The following is a 20,722-nucleotide window of genomic DNA, read 5'->3' as shown; positions in this document are numbered from 1 at the left end:
TAATATTTCTGTTTTCTCAAACAATGTCACAAGTAGGCTTGTATTAACACTGCAATGAAGTTCCTGTGAAAATCCCCCAGTCGCTACACTCCGGCACCTGTTCAGGTTACACTAAGCGGCAATTTAGCATGGTCAATCCACCTAACCTGCACATCTTCGGACACTAAGGGGCAATTTAGCACGGTCAATCCACCTAACCTAGACATCTTCGGACACTAAGGGGCAATTTAGCACGGCCAATCCACCTAACCTGCACATCTTCGGACACTAAGGGGCAATTTAGCACGGTCAATCCACCTAACCTAGACATCTTCGGACACTAAGGGGCAATTTAGCACGGTCAATCCACCTAACCTAGACATCTTCGGACACTAAGGGGCAATTTAGCACGGTCAATCCACCTAACCTAGACATCTTCGGACACTAAGGGGCAATTTAGCACGGTCAATCCACCTAACCTAGACATCTTCGGACACTAAGGGGCAATTTAGCACGGTCAATCCACCTAACCTAGACATCTTCGGACACTAAGGGGCAATTTAGCATGGCCAATCCACCTAACCTGCACATGTTTGGTCACTAAGGGGCAATTTAGCATGGCCAATCCACCTAACCCGCACATCTTTGGACACGAAGGGGCAATTTAGCACGGCCAATCCACCTAACCTGTACATCTTTGGACTGTGGGAGGAAACCGGAGCACCCGGAGGAAACCCATGCAGACACGGCGGGGGGGGGGGGGAGAATGTGCAGACTCCACACAGACAGTGACCCGAGCCGGGAATCAAACCCGGGTCCCTGGCGCTGTGAGGCAGCAGCGTTAACCATTGTGCCACCGTGCCCCCAGGTGTGACAATCCTACAAATGACCACAGAAATCATTTTTACACTTCAGTATTTGGCACGGAGACAGAGCATGCAGACATGACAGCGAACAGCGAGACAGGCAAGGTGATGGGTTAACTTCAAATTAAAAAGTACTCAGCAAAATAAAACTCAAAAGGGGACAAAGTCCCCGGCAGGAACAGATTGCTTCCACGTATTTGAAAAGATGGCACAGGAATGATGATTTATATTTAATGATTAATTAAAGATCGGTGCAGTGTCAGAGGACTGTCGGACAGCTCAGGTAATCCTATATTTAAGATAGGGACAGACTTTGTCCAGGGAATTATAGAACAAATAAGAATGGAATGCCATAGACGGAATAGAGGAACAGAGAAAATAGAAGCAGGAGTAGGCCATTCAGCCCTTTGAGTCATACCTCCCCGTTCATTAGGATCATCGAACTCAGTTACCTAATCCCACCTTCACTCCATTATCCTTTGATCCCCTTCACACCAAGAGCTATATCTATTCCTTCTTGAAAACATACAATGTTTTGGCGCCTGCTTCCCGTGGTAGCGAATTCCAGACATTCACCACCCTCTGGGTGAAGGAATAGATTCTTTTATTCACCCATGGGACACGGGCATCGCTGGCTGGCCAGCATTTATTGCCCATCCTTACTTCCCCTCCAACTCCATCTTCAGGTTTGCTGACGACACCACCGCAGTGGGTTGGATCTCAAACAATGACGAGACGGAGAACAGGAATGAAATAGAGAATCTGGTGAACTGGTGCGGCAACAATAATCTCTCCCTCAATGTCAACAAAACGAAGGAGATTGTCATCGACTTCAGGAAGCGTAAAGGAGAACATGCCCCTGTCTACATCAACGGGGACGCAGTAGAAAGGGTCGAGAGCTTCAAGTTTTTAGGTGTCCAGATCACCAACAACCTGTCCTGGTCCCCCCCCACGCCGACACTATAGTTAAGAAAGCCCCACCAACACCTCTACTTTCTCAGAAGACTAAGGAAATTTGGCATGTCAGCTACGACTCTCACCAACTTTTACAGATGCACCATAGAAAGCATTCTTTCTGGTTGTATCACAGCTTGGTATGGCTCCTGCTCTGCCCAAGACCGCAAGGAACTACAAAGGGTCATGAATGTAGCCCAATCCATCACACAAACCAGCCTCCCATCCATTGATTCTGTCTACACTTCCCACTGCCTCGGGAAAAGCAGCCAGCATAATCAAGGACCCCACGCACCCCGGACATTCTCTCTTCAACCTTCTTCCGTCGGGAAAAAGATACAAAAGTCTGAGGTCACGGACCAACCGACTCAAGAACAGCTTCTTCCCTGCTGCTGCCATCAGACTTTTGAATGGACCTACCCTGCACTAAGTTGATCTTTCTCTACACCCTAGCTGTGACTGTAACACTACATTCTGCACCCTTTCCTTTCCTTCTCTATGAACGGTATGCTTTGTCTGCATAGTGCACAAGAAACAATACTTTTCACTGCATCCCAATACATGTGACAATAATAAATCAAATCTATGTACTCGATGAACGGTATGCTTTGTCTGTATACCGCGCAACAAACAATACTTTTCACTGTATCCCAATACATGTGACAATAATAAATCAAATCTATGTACTCTATGAATGGTATGCTTTGTCTGTATAGCGCGCAAGAAACAATACTTTTCACTGTATCCCAATACATGTGACAATAATAGGATGCAAGACTGGGCGGAGAAGTGGCAGATGGACTTCAACCCGGATAAATGTGTAGTGGTCCATTTTGGCAGGTCAAATGGGATGAAGGAGCATAATACCAAGGGTAAGACTCTTAGCAGTGTAGAGGATCAGAAGGACCTTGGGGACTGGGTCCAGAGGACTCTTAAATCGGCCTCGCAGGTGGAGGAGGTGGTTAAGAAGGCGTATGGTGTGCTGGCCTTTATCAATCGAGGGATTGAGTTTCGGAGTCGGGAGATAATGATGCAGCTTTATAAGACCCTCGTCAGACCCCACTTGGAGTACTGTGCTCAGTTCTGGTCGCTTCATAACAGGAGGGATGTGGAAATGATTGAAAGGGTGCAGAGGAGATTTACAAGGATGTTGCCTGGATTGGTTGGCATGCCTTATGAGGACAGGCTGAGGGAGCTCGGTCTTTTCTCCTTGGAGAGACGAAGGATGAGAGGTGACCTGATAGAGGTGTAGAAGATGTTGAGAGGTATAGATCGGGTGGATTCTCAGAGGCTTTTTCCCAGGGCTGAAATGGCTGCTACGGGAGGACACAGGTTTAAGGTGCTGGGGGGTAGGTACAGAGGAGATGTCAGGGGTAAGTTTTTCACACAGAGGGTGGTGGGCGAGTGGAATCGGCTGCCGTCAGTGGTGCCGGAGGCAAACTCGATAGGGTCTTTTAAGAGACCTCTGGATGAGTACATGGGACTTAATAGGATTGAGGGTTATAGGTAAGCCTATATCTAAGCCTCGGTAGGTAGGGACATGACCGGCGCAACTTCTGGGCCGAAGGGCCTGTTTGTGCTGTAGTTTTTCTATGTTCTATGTTCTAATAATAAATCAAATCTATGTACTCTATGAACGGTATGCTTTGTCTGCATAGCGCGCAAGAAACAATACTTTTCACTGTGTCCCAATACATGTGACAATAAAAAATCAAATCAAAACCAAATCAATTGAGTCACCCACATTGCTGTGGCTCTGGAGTCACATGTAGGCCAGACCAGGTAAGGACGACAGATTTCCTTCCCCAAAGGACATTAGTGCACCAGGCAGGTTTTTCCGACAATCGACAATGGGTCATCAGGAGATTTGTAATTCCAGATATTTTTTTATGAATTCAAATTCCACCGTCTGCCGTGGTGGGGATTCGAACCCGGGTCCCCCAGAACATTAGCTGAGTTTCTGGATTAATAGTCTAGCAATAATACCACTAGGCCATCGCCTACCCTGAAATACTCCTCAACACAGTCCGAAATGGTTCATCCCGCATGAATATAACAATCGATAATGACAGACCTGTCCCCACCATTACCGTACCCCAGTGTTATACAGTGACAGACCCGTCCCCACCAGTACCGTACCCCAGTGTTATACAGTGACAGACCCGTCCCCACCAGTACTGTACCCCAGTGTTATACAGTGACAGACCTGTCCCCACCAGTACTGTACCCCAGTGTTACACAGTGACAGACCCGTCCCCACCAGTACCGTACCCCAGTGTTATACAGTGACAGACCCGTCCCCACCAGTACCGTACCCCAGTGTTACACAGTGACAGACCCGTCCCCACCAGTACCGTACCCCAGTGTTACACAGTGACAGACCCGTCCCCACCAGTACTGTACCCCAGTGTTACACAGTGACAGACCCGTCCCCACCAGTACCGTACCCCAGTGTTATACAGTGACAGACCCGTCCCCACCAGTACTGTACCCCAGTGTTATACAGTGACAGACCTGTCCCCACCAGTACTGTACCCCAGTGTTATACAGTGACAGACCCGTCCCCACCAGTACTGTACCCCAGTGTTATACAGTGACAGACCTGTCCCCACCAGTACCGTACCCCAGTGTTATACAGTGACAGACCCGTCCCCACCAGTACCGTACCCCAGTGTTATACAGTGACAGACCCGTCCCCACCAGTACTGTACCCCAGTGTTATACAGTGACAGACCCGTCCCCACCAGTACTGTACCCCAGTGTTATACAGTGACAGACCCGTCCCCACCAGTACTGTACCCCAGTGTTATACAGTGACAGACCCGTCCCCACCAGTACCGTACCCCAGTGTTATACAGTGACAGACCTGTCCCCACCAGTACCGTACCCCAGTGTTATACAGTGACAGACCCTCCCCACCAGTACCGTACCCCAGTGTTATACAGTGACAGACCCGTCCCCACCAGTACTGTACCCCAGTGTTATACAGTGACAGACCCGTCCCCACCAGTACTGTACCCCAGTGTTATACAGTGACAGACCCGTCCCCACCAGTACTGTACCCCAGTGTTATACAGTGACAGACCCGTCCCCACCAGTACTGTACCCCAGTGTTATACAGTGACAGACCCGTCCCCACCAGTACCGTACCCCAGTGTTATACAGCGACAGACCCGTCCCCAGCAGTACTGTACCCCAGTATTATACAGCGACGGACCCGTCCCCACCAGTACTGTACCCCAGTGTTATACAGCGACAGACCCGTTCCCATCAGTACTGTACCCCAGTGTTATACAGCGACAGACCCGTTCCCATCAGTACTGTACCCCAGTATTATACAGCGACGGACCCGTCCCCACCAGTACTGTACCCCAGTGTTATACAGCGACGGACCCGTCCCCACCAGTACTGTACCCCAGTTTTATACAGTGACAGACCCGTCCCCACCAGTACTGTACCCCAGTGTTATACAGCGACAGACCCGTTCCCATCAGTACTGTACCCCAGTATTATACAGCGACGGACCCGTCCCCACCAGTACTGTACCCCAGTGTTATACAGCGACGGACCCGTCCCCACCAGTACTGTACCCCAGTTTTATACAGTGACAGACCCGTCCCCACCAGTACCGTACCCCAGTGTTATACAGCGACAGACCCGTCCCCACCAGTACTGCACACCAGTGTTATACAGTGACAGACCCATCCCCACCAGTACTGTACCCCAGTGTTATACAGCGACGGACCTGTCCCCACCAGTACTGTACCCCAGTGTTATACAGTGACAGACCCGTCCCCACCAGTACCGTACCCCAGTGTTATACAGTGACAGACCTGTCCCCACCAGTACCGTACCCCAGTGTTATACAGTGACAGACCCGTCCCCACGAGTACTGTACCCCAGTGTTATACAGTGACAGACCCGTCCCCACGAGTACTGTACCCCAGCGTTATACAGTGACAGACCCGTCCCCACCAGTACCGTACCCCAGTGTTATACAGTGACAGACCCGTCCCCACCAGTACTGTACCCCAGTGTTATACAGTGACAGACCCGTCCCCACCAGTACTGTACCCCAGTGTTATACAGTGACAGACCCGTCCCCACCAGTACTGTACCCCAGTGTTATACAGTGACAGACCCGTCCCCACCAGTACCGTACCCCAGTGTTATACAGCGACAGACCCGTCCCCAGCAGTACTGTACCCCAGTGTTATACATCGACGGACCCGTCCCCACCAGTACTGTACCCCAGTGTTATACAGCGACAGACCCGTTCCCATCAGTACTGTACCCCAGTTTTATACAGTGACAGACCCGTCCGCACCAGTACTGTACCCCAGTGTTATACAGTGACAGACCCGTCTCCACCAGTACTGTACCCCAGTGTTATACAGCGACAGACCCGTCCCCAGCAGTACTGTACCCCAGTGTTATACAGTGACAGACCCGTCACCACCAGCACTGTACCCCAGTGTTATACAGCGACGGACCTGTCCCCACCAGTACTGCACCCCAGTGTTATACAGTGACAGACCCGTCCCCACCAGTACCGTACCCCAGTGTTATACAGCGACAGACCCGTCCCCAGCAGTACCGTACCCCAGTGTTATACAGCGACGGACCTGTCCCCACCAGTACTGCACCCCAGTGTTATACAGTGACAGACCCGTCCCCACCAGTACTGCACCCCAGTGTTATACAGTGACAGACCCGTCCCCACCAGTACCGTACCCCAGTGTTATACAGCGACAGACCCGTCCCCAGCAGTACCGTACCCCAGTGTTATACAGCGACGGACCTGTCCCCACCAGTACTGCACCCCAGTGTTATACAGTGACAGACCCGTCCCCACCAGTACCGTACCCCAGTGTTATACAATGACAGACCCTTCCCACCAGTACCGGACCCCAGTGTTATACAGAGACAGTGCTGTATCCCAGTGTTATACAGCGACAGACCCATTCCCACCAATACTGTACCCCAGTGTTATACAGTGACAGGCCCGTCCCCACCAGTACCGTACCCCAGTGTTACACAGTGACAGACCCGTCCCCACCAGTACTGTATCCCAGTGTTATACAGTGACAGACCCGTCCCCACCAGTACTGTACCCCAGTGTTATACAGTGGCAGACCCGTCCCCACCAGTACTGTACCCCAGTGTTATACAGCGACAGACCCGTCCCCACCAGTACTGTACCCCAGTGTTATACAGAGACAGTGCTGTATCCCAGTGTTATGCAGTGACAGACCCGTCCCCACCAGTCCTGTACCCCAGGGTTATACAGCGACAGACCCATCCCCACCAGTACTGTACCGCAGTGTTACACGGTGACACTCCTGTTCCCAGTGTTATACAGTGACACTACTATACCCCAGTGTGACACTGGAACAGTGCTGTACACCAGTGTGATGCTCAGACAATGGTGTACCCCAGTGTGACATTGGGACAGAACAGTATCCCAGTGTTATACAGTGACAACCCATTCCCACCAGTACTGTACCCCAGTGTTATACAGCAACAGACCCGTCCCCACCAGTACTGTACCCCAGTGTTACACAGCGACAGACCCGTCCCCACCAGTACTGTACCCCAGTGTTACACAGGGACACTACTGTACCCCAGTGTTATACTGAGAGAGTGCTGTATCCCAGTGTTATACAGTGACAGACCCGTCCCCACCAGTACTGTACCCCAGTGTTATACAGCGACAGACCCGTTCCCATCAGTACTGTACCCCAGTTTTATACAGTGACAGACCCGTCCCCACCAGTACTGTACCCCAGTGTTATACAGTGACAGACCCGTCCCCACCAGTACTGTACCCCAGTGTTATACAGCGACAGACCCGTCCCCAGCAGTACTGTACCCCAGTGTTATACAGTGACAGACCCGTCACCACCAGCACTGTACCCCAGTGTTATACAGCGACGGACCTGTCCCCACCAGTACTGTACCCCAGTGTTATACAGACATAGACCCGTCCCCACCAGTACTGTACCCCAGTGTTATACAGTGACAGACCCGTCCCCACCAGTACTGTACCCCAGTGTTATACAGTGACAGACCCGTCCCCACCAGTACTGTACCCCAGTGTTATACAGTGACAGACACGTCCCCACCAGTACCGTACCCCAGTGTTATACAGCGACAGACCCGTCCCCAGCAGTACTGTACCCCAGTGTTATACAGTGACAGACCCGTCCCCACCAGTACCGTACCCCAGTGTTATACAGTGACAGACCTGTCCCCACCAGTACCGTACCCCAGTGTTATACAGTGACAGACCCGTCCCCACGAGTACTGTACCCCAGCGTTATACAGTGACAGACCCGTCCCCACCAGTACCGTACCCCAGTGTTATACAGTGACAGACCCGTCCCCACCAGTACTGTACCCCAGTGTTATACAGTGACAGACCCGTCCCCACCAGTACTGTACCCCAGTGTTATACAGTGACAGACCCGTCCCCACCAGTACTGTACCCCAGTGTTATACAGTGACAGACCCGTCTCCACCAGTACCGTACCCCAGTGTTATACAGCGACAGACCCGTCCCCAGCAGTACTGTACCCCAGTGTTATACATCGACGGACCCGTCCCCACCAGTACTGTACCCCAGTGTTATACAGCGACAGACCCGTTCCCATCAGTACTGTACCCCAGTTTTATACAGTGACAGACCCGTCCGCACCAGTACTGTACCCCAGTGTTATACAGTGACAGACCCGTCTCCACCAGTACTGTACCCCAGTGTTATACAGCGACAGACCCGTCCCCAGCAGTACTGTACCCCAGTGTTATACAGTGACAGACCCGTCACCACCAGCACTGTACCCCAGTGTTATACAGCGACGGACCTGTCCCCACCAGTACTGCACCCCAGTGTTATACAGTGACAGACCCGTCCCCACCAGTACCGTACCCCAGTGTTATACAGCGACAGACCCGTCCCCAGCAGTACCGTACCCCAGTGTTATACAGCGACGGACCTGTCCCCACCAGTACTGCACCCCAGTGTTATACAGTGACAGACCCGTCCCCACCAGTACCGTACCCCAGTGTTATACAGCGACAGACCCGTCCCCAGCAGTACTGTACCCCAGTGTTATACAGTGACAGACCCGTCCCCACCAGTACCGTACCCCAGTGTTATACAGTGACAGACCCGTCCCCACCAGTACCGTACCCCAGTGTTATACAATGACAGACCCTTCCCACCAGTACCGGACCCCAGTGTTATACAGAGACAGTGCTGTATCCCAGGGTTATACAGCGACAGACCCATTCCCACCAATACTGTACCCCAGTGTTATACAGTGACAGGCCCGTCCCCACCAGTACCGTACCCCAGTGTTACACAGTGACAGACCCGTCCCCACCAGTACTGTATCCCAGTGTTATACAGTGACAGACCCGTCCCCACCAGTACTGTACCCCAGTGTTATACAGCGACAGACCCGTCCCCACCAGTACTGTACCCCAGTGTTATACAGAGACAGTGCTGTATCCCAGTGTTATGCAGTGACAGACCCGTCCCCACCAGTCCTGTACCCCAGGGTTATACAGCGACAGACCCATCCCCACCAGTACTGTACCGCAGTGTTACACGGTGACACTCCTGTTCCCAGTGTTATACAGTGACACTACTATACCCCAGTGTGACACTGGAACAGTGCTGTACACCAGTGTGATGCTCAGACAATGGTGTACCCCAGTGTGACATTGGGACAGAACAGTATCCCAGTGTTATACAGTGACAACCCATTCCCACCAGTACTGTACCCCAGTGTTATACAGCAACAGACCCGTCCCCACCAGTACTGTACCCCAGTGTTACACAGCGACAGACCCGTCCCCACCAGTACTGTACCCCAGTGTTACACAGGGACACTACTGTACCCCAGTGTTATACTGAGAGAGTGCTGTATCCCAGTGTTATACAGTGACAGACCCGTCCCCACCAGTACTGTACCCCAGTGTTATACAGCGACAGACCCGTTCCCATCAGTACTGTACCCCAGTTTTATACAGTGACAGACCCGTCCCCACCAGTACTGTACCCCAGTGTTATACAGTGACAGACCCGTCCCCACCAGTACTGTACCCCAGTGTTATACAGCGACAGACCCGTCCCCAGCAGTACTGTACCCCAGTGTTATACAGTGACAGACCCGTCACCACCAGCACTGTACCCCAGTGTTATACAGCGACGGACCTGTCCCCACCAGTACTGTACCCCAGTGTTATACAGACATAGACCCGTCCCCACCAGTACTGCACCCCAGTGTTATACAGTGACAGACCCGTCCCCACCAGTACAGTACCCCAGTGTTATACAGCGACAGACCCGTCCCCAGAAGTACTGTACCCCAGTGTTATACAGTGACAGACCCTTCCCACCAGTACCGTACCCCAGTGTTATACAGAGACAGTGCTGTATCCCAGTGTTATACAGTGACAGATCCGTCCCCACCAGTACTGTATCCCAGTGTTATACAGTGACTGATCCACCCCCACCAGTACGGTACCCCAGTGTTATACAGCGACAGACCCATTCCCACCAATACTGTACCCCAGTGTTATACAGTGACAGGCCCGTCCCCACCAGTACCGTACCCCAGTGTTATACAGTGACAGACCCGTTCCCACCAGTACTGTATCCCAGTGTTATACAGTGACACTACTATACCCCAGTGTGACACTGGAACAGTGCTGTACACCAGTGTGATGCTCAGACAATGGTGTACCCCAGTGTGACATTGGGACAGTACAGTATCCCAGTGTTATACAGTGACAACCCATTCCCACCAGTACTGTACCCCAGTGTTATACAGCAACAGACCCGTCCCCACCAGTACTGTACCCCAGTGTTACACAGCGACAGACCCGTCCCCACCAGTACTGTACCCCAGTGTTACACAGGTACACTACTGTACCCCAGTGTTATACTGAGAGAGTGCTGTATCCCAGTGTTATACAGTGACAGACCCGTCCCCACCAGTACTGTACCCCAGTGTTATACAGTGACAGACCCGTCCCCACCAGTACTGTACCCCAGTGTTATACAGTGACAGACCCGTCCCCACCAGTACTGTACCCCAGTGTTCTACAGTGACAGACCCGTCCCCACCAGTACTGTACCCCAGTGTTCTACAGTGACAGACCCGTCCCCACCAGTACTGTACCCCAGTGTTCTACAGTGACAGACCCGTCCCCACCAGTACTGTACCCCAGTGTTATACAGTGACAGACCCGTCCCCACCAGTACCGTACCCCAGTGTTATACAGTGACAGACCCGTCCCCACCAGCACTGTACCCCAGTGTTATACAGTGACAGACCCGTCCCCACCAGTACCGTACCCCAGTGTTATACAGTGACAGACCTGTCCCCACCAGTACTGTACCCCAGTGTTATACAGTGACAGACCCGTCCCCACCAGTACCGTACCCCAGTGTTATACAGTGACAGACCCGTCCCCACCAGTACTGTACCCCAGTGTTATACAGTGACAGACCCGTCCCCACCAGTACTGTACCCCAGTGTTATACAGTGACAGACCCGTCCCCACCAGTACTGTACCCCAGTGTTATACAGTGACAGACCCGTCCCCACCAGTACTGTACCCCAGTGTTATACAGTGACAGACCCGTCCCCACCAGTACCGTACCCCAGTGTTATACAGCGACAGACCCGTCCCCAGCAGTACTGTACCCCAGTATTATACAGCGACGGACCCGTCCCCACCAGTACTGTACCCCAGTGTTATACAGCGACAGACCCGTTCCCATCAGTACTGTACCCCAGTTTTATACAGTGACAGACCCGTCCCCACCAGTACTGTACCCCAGTGTTATACAGTGACAGACCCATCCCCACCAGTACCGTACCCCAGTGTTATACAGCGACGGACCCGTCCCCACCAGTACTGGACCCCAGTGTTATACAGTGACAGGCCCGTCACCACCAGCACTGTACCCCAGTGTTATACAGCGACGGACCTGTCCCCACCAGTACTGTACCCCAGTGTTATACAGACACAGACCCGTCCCCACCAGTACTGTACCCCAGTGTTATACAGTGACAGACCCGTCCCCACCAGTACCGTACCCCAGTGTTATACAGCGACAGACCCGTCCCCAGCAGTACTGTACCCCAGTGTTATACAGCGACAGACCTGTCCCCACCAGTACTGTACCCCAGTGTTATACAGTGACAGACCCGTTCCCACCAGTACTGTACCCCAGTGTTATACAGAGACAGTGCTGTATCCCAGTGTTATACAGCGACAGACCCATTCCCACCAATACTGTACCCCAGTGTTATACAGTGACAGGCCCGTCCCCACCAGTACCGTACCCCAGTGTTACACAGTGACAGACCCGTCCCCACCAGTACTGTATCCCAGTGTTATACAGTGACAGACCCGTCCCCACCAGTACTGTACCCCAGTGTTATACAGTGGCAGACCCGTCCCACCAGTACTGTACCACAGTGTTATACAGCGACAGACCCGTCCCCACCAGTACTGTACCCCAGTGTTATACAGAGACAGTGCTGTATCCCAGTGTTATGCAGTGACAGACCCGTCCCCACCAGTCCTGTACCCCAGGGTTATACAGCGACAGACCCATCCCCACCAGTACTGTACCGCAGTGTTACACGGTGACACTCCTGTTCCCAGTGTTATACAGTGACACTACTATACCCCAGTGTGACACTGGAACAGTGCTGTACACCAGTGTGATGCTCAGACAATGGTGTACCCCAGTGTGACATTGGGACAGAACAGTATCCCAGTGTTATACAGTGACAACCCATTCCCACCAGTACTGTACCCCAGTGTTATACAGCAACAGACCCGTCCCCACCAGTACTGTACCCCAGTGTTACACAGCGACAGACCCGTCCCCACCAGTACTGTACCCCAGTGTTACACAGGGACACTACTGTACCCCAGTGTTATACTGAGAGAGTGCTGTATCCCAGTGTTATACAGTGACAGACCCGTCCCCACCAGTACTGTACCCCAGTGTTATACAGCGACAGACCCGTTCCCATCAGTACTGTACCCCAGTTTTATACAGTGACAGACCCGTCCCCACCAGTACTGTACCCCAGTGTTATACAGTGACAGACCCGTCCCCACCAGTACTGTACCCCAGTGTTATACAGCGACAGACCCGTCCCCAGCAGTACTGTACCCCAGTGTTATACAGTGACAGACCCGTCACCACCAGCACTGTACCCCAGTGTTATACAGCGATGGACCTGTCCCCACCAGTACTGTACCCCAGTGTTATACAGACATAGACCCGTCCCCACCAGTACTGCACCCCAGTGTTATACAGTGACAGACCCGTCCCCACCAGTACAGTACCCCAGTGTTATACAGCGACAGACCCGTCCCCAGAAGTACTGTACCCCAGTGTTATACAGTGACAGACCCTTCCCACCAGTACCGTACCCCAGTGTTATACAGAGACAGTGCTGTATCCCAGTGTTATACAGTGACAGATCCGTCCCCACCAGTACTGTATCCCAGTGTTATACAGTGACTGATCCACCCCCACCAGTACGGTACCCCAGTGTTATACAGCGACAGACCCATTCCCACCAATACTGTACCCCAGTGTTATACAGTGACAGGCCCGTCCCCACCAGTACCGTACCCCAGTGTTATACAGTGACAGACCCGTTCCCACCAGTACTGTATCCCAGTGTTATACAGTGACACTACTATACCCCAGTGTGACACTGGAACAGTGCTGTACACCAGTGTGATGCTCAGACAATGGTGTACCCCAGTGTGACATTGGGACAGTACAGTATCCCAGTGTTATACAGTGACAACCCATTCCCACCAGTACTGTACCCCAGTGTTATACAGCAACAGACCCGTCCCCACCAGTACTGTACCCCAGTGTTACACAGCGACAGACCCGTCCCCACCAGTACTGTACCCCAGTGTTACACAGGTACACTACTGTACCCCAGTGTTATACTGAGAGAGTGCTGTATCCCAGTGTTATACAGTGACAGACCCGTCCCCACCAGTACTGTACCCCAGTGTTATACAGTGACAGACCCGTCCCCACCAGTACTGTACCCCAGTCTTATACAGCAACAGACCCGTCCCCACCAGTACTGTACCCCAGTGTTCTACAGTGACAGACCCGTCCCCACCAGTACTGTACCCCAGTGTTCTACAGTGACAGACCCGTCCCCACCAGTACTGTACCCCAGTGTTCTACAGTGACAGACCCGTCCCCACCAGTACTGTACCCCAGTGTTCTACAGTGACAGACCCGTCCCCACCAGTACTGTACCCCAGTGTTATACAGTGACAGACCCGTCCCCACCAGCACTGTACCCCAGTGTTATACAGTGACAGACCCGTCCCCACCAGTACTGTACCTCAGTGTTATACAGTGACAGACCCGTCCCCACCAGTACTGTACCTCAGTGTTATACAGTGACAGACCCGTCCCCACCAGTACTGTACCCCAGTGTTATACAGCAACAGACCCGTCCCCACCAGTAATGTACCCCAGTCTTATACAGCAACAGACCCGTCCCCACCAGTAATGTACCCCAGTGTTATACAGCGACAGACCCATCCCCACCAGTACTGTACCCCAGTCTTATACAGCAACAGACCCGTCCCCACCAGTAATGTACCCCACTGTTCTACAGCGACAGACCCGTCCCCACCAGTACTGTAACCCAGTGTTATACAGTGACAGACCCGTCCCCACCAGTACTGTACCCCAGTCTTATACAGCAACAGACCCGTCCCCACCAGTAATGTACCCCAGTGTTATACAGCGACAGACCCATCCCCACCAGTACTGTACCCCAGTGTTATACAGCGACAGACCCGTCCCCACCAGTACTGTAACCCAGTGTTATACAGTGACAGACCTGTCCCCACCAGTACTGTACCCCAGTGTTATACAGAGACAGACCCGTCCCCACCAGTACTGTACCCCAGTGTTATACAGTGACAGACCCGTCCCCACCAGTACTGTACCCCAGTGTTGTACAGCAACAGATCCGTCCCCACCAGTACTGTACCCCAGTGTTATACAGCAACAGATCCGTCCCCACCAGTACTGTACCCCAGTGTTACACAGCGACAGACCCGTCCCCACCAGTACTGTACCCCAGTGTTATACAGTGACAGACCCGTCCCCACCAGTACTGTACCCCAGTGTTGTACAGCAACAGATCCGTCCCCACCAGTACTGTACCCCAGTGTTATACAGCAACAGATCCGTCCCCACCAGTACTGTACCCCAGTGTTACACAGCGACAGACCCGTCCCCACCAGTACTGTACCCCAGTGTTATACAGAGACAGTGCTGTATCCCAGTGTTATACAGCAACAGATCCGTCCCCACCAGTACTGTACCCCAGTGTTATACAGCGACAGACCCGTCTCCACCAGTACTGTACCCCAGTGTTATACAGTGACAGACCCGTCCCCACCAGTACTGTACCCCAGTGTTATACAGTGACAGACCCGTCCCCACCAGTACTGTACCCCAGTGTTATACAGCGACAGACCCGTCTCCACCAGTACTGTACCCCAGTGTTATACAGTGACAGACCCGTCCCCACCAGTACTGTACCCCAGTGTTATACAGTGACAGACCCGTCCCCACCAGTACTGTACCCCAGTGTTATACAGCGACAGACCCGTCTCCACCAGTACTGTACCCCAGTGTTATACAGTGACAGACCCGTCCCCACCAGTACTGTACCCCAGTGTTATACAGTGACAGACCCGTCCCCACCAGTACTGTACCCCAGTGTTATACAGTGACAGACCCGTCCCCACCAGTACTGTACCCCAGTGTTACACAGGGACACTACTGTACCCCAGTGTTATACAGAGACAGACCCGTCCCCACCAGTACTGTACCCCAGTGTTATACAGTGACAGACCCGTCCCCACCTGTACCCCAGTGTTATACAGAGACAGTGCTGTACCCCAGTGTTATACAGAGACAGTGCTGTACCTCAGTCTGACACTGGGACAGTGCTGTACCCCAGTCTGACACTGGGACAGTTTTAGGGTGAGATTGTTACAGGTTTTGGAGATTTGTTTTACCTTTTTCTCGATGTTTTTTGTATCCAGGAAGAGGGCGGAGACTGATTGGCTTCTCTCTGCCCCAATCAGGAGTGCGGATTCTCAGTCTTCGCCAACCAGCTTCGCTTGGGGGCGTGGCTGCTAGTAGCCCCGCCCCTTTGTCTTTGGCGGAAACGGAAATGTTCCCACATCCGGGTCAGTGCTAGCCCCGCCCCTAGGATGCAAAAACTTCTTAAAAACGACAATTGTTTCCAAACTCCTCCAAACTTCCAAATTTTCAAAAATCAAGATATTCAAAATTCAAAATTTTCAAAAATACAAATTTTCAAAAATTCAAATTTTCAAAAATTCAAATTTTAAAAAAAAACAAATATTCAAAAGTGCAACTTTTGAAAAAAAATCCAAATTCGCACAAAATCCTAAACCCCCACAAAAATCCAAATTTGCAAATAATCCAAATATCCCAAAGCTTCTTAAAGCCCCCAAAATTCCTAGAATCAACAGAAATATCCGACTTCCACCAAAAAGTCTGAAGGCCCCACAATATCCGAATCCAAACTCTCCAAAAATCCAAATTTCAAATCCCAAAAAATCCAAATTAAACAAAATTCAAATTCCCAAAAAATCCAAATTTATAAACAGTTCAAATTTCCAAAAGAAAAAGATAAAGTCTGAGGTCACGTACCGACCGACTCAAGAACAGCTTCTTCCCTGCTGCTGTCAGACTTTTGAATGGACCGACCTCGCATTAAGTTGATCTTTCTCTATACCCTAGCTGTGACTCTAACACTACATTCTGCACCCTCTCCTTTCCTTCTCTATGACCGGTATGCCTTGTCTGTACAGTGCACAAGAATCAATCCTTTTCACAGTATCCCAATACATGTGACAATGATAAATCAAATCAAAAAATCCGAATTTCAAAACTTCAATTTACCAAAAAATGCAAATAAAAAAAACAAATTCCCAAAAGATCCAAATTTCAAAATAATTCAAATTCCCCCAAAAATACAAATTTTACTGAAATTCAAATTCCCAAAAAATACAAATTCCCCCAAATTCTATAGACACTAAAAAACAAATTCCCAAGAATCCAATTGCCCTCAAAAATCAAAATTCTCAAAAACCCAAAGTCCCCAAGACACCAAAAAAACCCAACTCCTCCTAAAATAAACTCAAACATTCCCCAAAACTACTAAAAAAAATTCCCTCCAAACCCAATTCCTGAAATCCCCTGAAACCCAACAAATGCCCAGAGAATCCAATTTCCCCAACTGTGCAGATCAGTAGTACATGTCTGGGAGCTGAAGGGGTGTTTGGTTATTCCCACTCCCCTATCTCGAGGATGCTATCTGCAGTCAGTCACAGGCACTGCTGAAGTTATCAATCCACCTCCTGGTCGTAACTACTGAGATTTCCTGAATGAAGTCAGTCATTCGACAACAGCTTCTCTGGTCGGGAAGTCTGTCGGTGGAACAGCAACAAAACCAAATCCCGGAAATATACACCTCTCCGCCTTATCCATATCGTGGTTTCCAACGGCAGGGAAATCATAGAATCTTGCAGTGCAGAAGGAGGCCATTCGGCCCATCGAGTCTGCACCAACCACAATCCCACTCAGACCTTTTTCCGTTACCCCACATATTTACTCCGCTAATCCCCCTGACACTAAGGGGCAATTTAGCATGGCCAATCCACCTAACCAGCACATCTTTGGACACTAAGGGGCAATTTAGCACGGCCAATCCACCTAACCAGCACATCTTTGGACACTAAGGGGCAATTTAGCACGGCCAATCCACCCTAACCTGCACATCTTTGGACTGTGGGAGAAAACAGGAGCACCCGGAGGAAAGCCACGCGGACATGGGGAGAACGGGATGTCCTGTGTGAGTAAAAAACTGCCACAGCATGAACAGCAGCCCCTCGAAGTGTCATAATGTGTTATATATTTAAGTGGTTGCATGATTGCTTCCAGAGCCGGTCACATGATGTGATGGTGGCACAGTGGTTAGCACTGCTGCCTCACAGCGCCAGGAACCTGGGTTCAATTCCCGGCTTGGGTCACTGTCTGTGCGGAGTCTGCACGTTCTCCCCGTGTCTGTGTGGGTTTCCTCCCACAGTTTGAAAGACGTGTTGGTTAGGGTGGAATGGACGTGCTAAATTCTCCCTCAGTGTACCCGAACAGGCGCCGGAGTGTGGCGACTGGGGGATTTTCACGGTAACTTTTTTTATTCGTTCGTGGGACATGGATGTCGCTGGCTGGCCAGCATTTATTGTTTAAAGTTTATTTATTAGTGTCACAAGTAGGCTCACATTAACACTGCAATGAAGTTACTGTGAAAATCCCCCAGTCGCCACACTCCGGCGCCTGTCCGGGTTACACTGAGGGAGAATTTAGCACGGCCGATGCACCCTAACCAGCACGTCTTTCAGACTGTGGGAGGAAACCAGAGCACCCGGAGGAAACCCACGCAGACACGGGGAGAATGTGCAGACTCCACACAGACAGCGACCCGAGCCGGGAATCGAACCCGGGTCCCTGGCGCTGTGAGGCAGCAGTGCTAACCACTGTGCTATCGTGAAACCCCATTGCCCATCCCTTGCTGCCCAAGGGCAGTTGAGAGTCAACCACATTGCTGTGACTCTGGAGTCACATGTAGGCCAGACCGGGGTAAGGACGGTAGATTTCCTTCTCTAAAGGGAACCAGATGGGTTTTTCCGACAATCGACAATAGTTCCGTGGTCATCAGAAGATTCTTAATTCCAGATATTTTTTATTGAATTCAAATTCCACAGTCTGCCGTGGTGGGATTTGAACCCGGGTCTCCCAGAACATTAGCTGGGTTTCTGGATTAATAGTCTAGCGATAACACCACTAGGCCATCGACTCCCCTAATAAACTTTAAGAAGTCTCACAACACCAGGTTAAAGTCCAACAGATTGGAATCACGAGCTTTCGGAGCGCTGCTCCTTCACTCACCTGATGAAGGGCCAGTGCTCCGAAAGCTCGTGGTACCAAATAAACCTGTTGGACTTTAACCTGGTGTTGAGAGGCTTCTTACTGTGCCCATCCCAGTCCAACGCCGGTATCTCCACATCATAATAAGCTTTACTTTGATGTCATTAGGGTGTTGCACAGGTTGTTATCTCAGTTTCAGGTGGTCCTCTGTACAGGTAGCAGATGTTAGGGAATAATGGTTAGTTTGAAAGCCACATCTTTTCTTTATGTTTTGGACCCACAACAGCTGACACAGGATGTTACACAGGTGCCGCCATGTAACAATATGCTGTTAGCATTGTTCACATTTAGTGTCGCTAAATCCATGACATCGGAATGGAAGCAGAATTGGAACTAAACACTGCCGACAGTTCTCCGGAGGATTGGCTACATGTCCCGGGTCTGTTGAAATTTCACATTGTCCGTCCCCAGTTCGAGGCTTCCAATTCCTTCGAGGATACAGGAGTTGGGACATCTTGTTGAAGTTGTACAAGACATTGGTAAGGCCACATTTGGAATACTGTGTACAGTTCTGGTCACCCTATTATAGAAAGGATATTATTAAACTAGAAAGAGTGCAGAAAAGATTTACTAGGATGCGACCGGGACTTGATGGTTTAAGTTATGAGGAGGGGCTGGATAGACTGGGACTTTTTTCCCTGGAGTGTAGGAGGCTGAGGGGTGACCTTATAGCGGTCTATAAAATAATGAGGGGCACAGATCAACTAGATAGTCAATATCTTTTCCCAAAGGTAGGGGAGTCTAAAACTAGAGGGCATAGGTTTAAGGTGAGAGGGGAGAGATACAAAAGTGTCCAGAGGGGCAATTTTTTCACAGAGAGGGTGGTGAGTGTCTGGAACGAGCTGCCAGAGGCAGTAGTAGAGGCGGGTACAATTTTTTCTTTTAAAAAGCATTTAGATAGTTACATAAGTACAATGGGTATAGAGGGATATGGGCCAAATGCGGGTAATTGGGTCTAGCTTAGTGGTTAAAAACTGGGCGGCATGGACAAGTTGGGCCGAAGGGCCTGTTTCCATGCTGTAAACCTCTGTGACTCTATTAGCCCAGGTCAGCTGAGCGATTCCAGAGAAGGCTACCACACCAGAGTGGGAGAGGTGGACTGACTGAGGGACAGAGGGGAAAGGGTGCACTCGGGGGGGGGGGGGGGGGGGGGGGGGGTGTGGCGGTGGCGGGGGGGGGGGAGGGGGGGGGCGGGGCGGTGGGAGGGGGGGTGGTGGGGGGGGCGGGGGGGGGGGCGGTGGGGGGGGGTGGTGGGGGGGGGCGGAGGCGGAGGAGGGGGGAGGGTGCACTGAGGAGTAGATCTCTGGTATTGACGAGGATTCAATGTTAAGAAGGCGTATGGCGTGCTTGCCTTCATCAGCCGGGGCATTGAGTACAGGAGTTGGGAAATCATGTTGCAGCGATATAAAACCTTGGTTAGGCCGCATTTGGAGTATTGTGTGCAGTTCTGGTCGCCACACTGCCAGAAGGAAGCTTTGGAGAGAGTGTAAAGAAGGTTCACCAGGATGTTGCCGGGTCTCGGGGGGTGTCGGCTATGAGGAGAGGTTGAATAAACTGGGATTGTTTCCACTGGAAAGACGGAGGCTGAGGGGAGACCTGGTCTACAAAATGGTGAGAGGCAGAGACAGGGTGGATAGTCAGAGGCCTTTTCCCCAGGGTGGAAGTGTCAATGATGAGGGGGGCACAGGTTCAAGGTGAGAGGGGGGAAAGTTTAAGGGAGATGTGTGGGGGAAGTTTTTCACGCAGAGAGTGGTGGGTGCCTGGAATGCACTGCCAGAGGAGGTGGTGGAAGCAGACACAT

At 51.3% G+C, this 20,722-nt stretch overlaps 1 protein-coding gene across 1 annotated transcript in view; it reads right to left on the bottom strand.

Moving 5' to 3' along the window:
- The window catches only part of LOC144488354 (solute carrier family 25 member 44-like), an 84,623-nt gene extending 68,582 nt beyond the window's left edge, over positions 1-16,041 (bottom strand). Inside the window, exon 1 of the mRNA XM_078206403.1 lies at positions 15,921-16,041. The gene's annotated coding sequence lies outside the window, so the exon portion shown is untranslated. The remainder of the gene's footprint in view (positions 1-15,920) is intronic.
- Between the last annotated feature and the right edge of the window lie 4,681 nt (positions 16,042-20,722).

This window comes from Mustelus asterias, unplaced genomic scaffold (assembly GCF_964213995.1).
Source record: "Mustelus asterias unplaced genomic scaffold, sMusAst1.hap1.1 HAP1_SCAFFOLD_1488, whole genome shotgun sequence".
Lineage (NCBI taxonomy): Eukaryota > Metazoa > Chordata > Chondrichthyes > Carcharhiniformes > Triakidae > Mustelus > Mustelus asterias.
The sequence above is the reverse complement of the archived record's forward strand: the minus strand, read 5'-3'. Positions and strand labels throughout refer to the sequence as shown.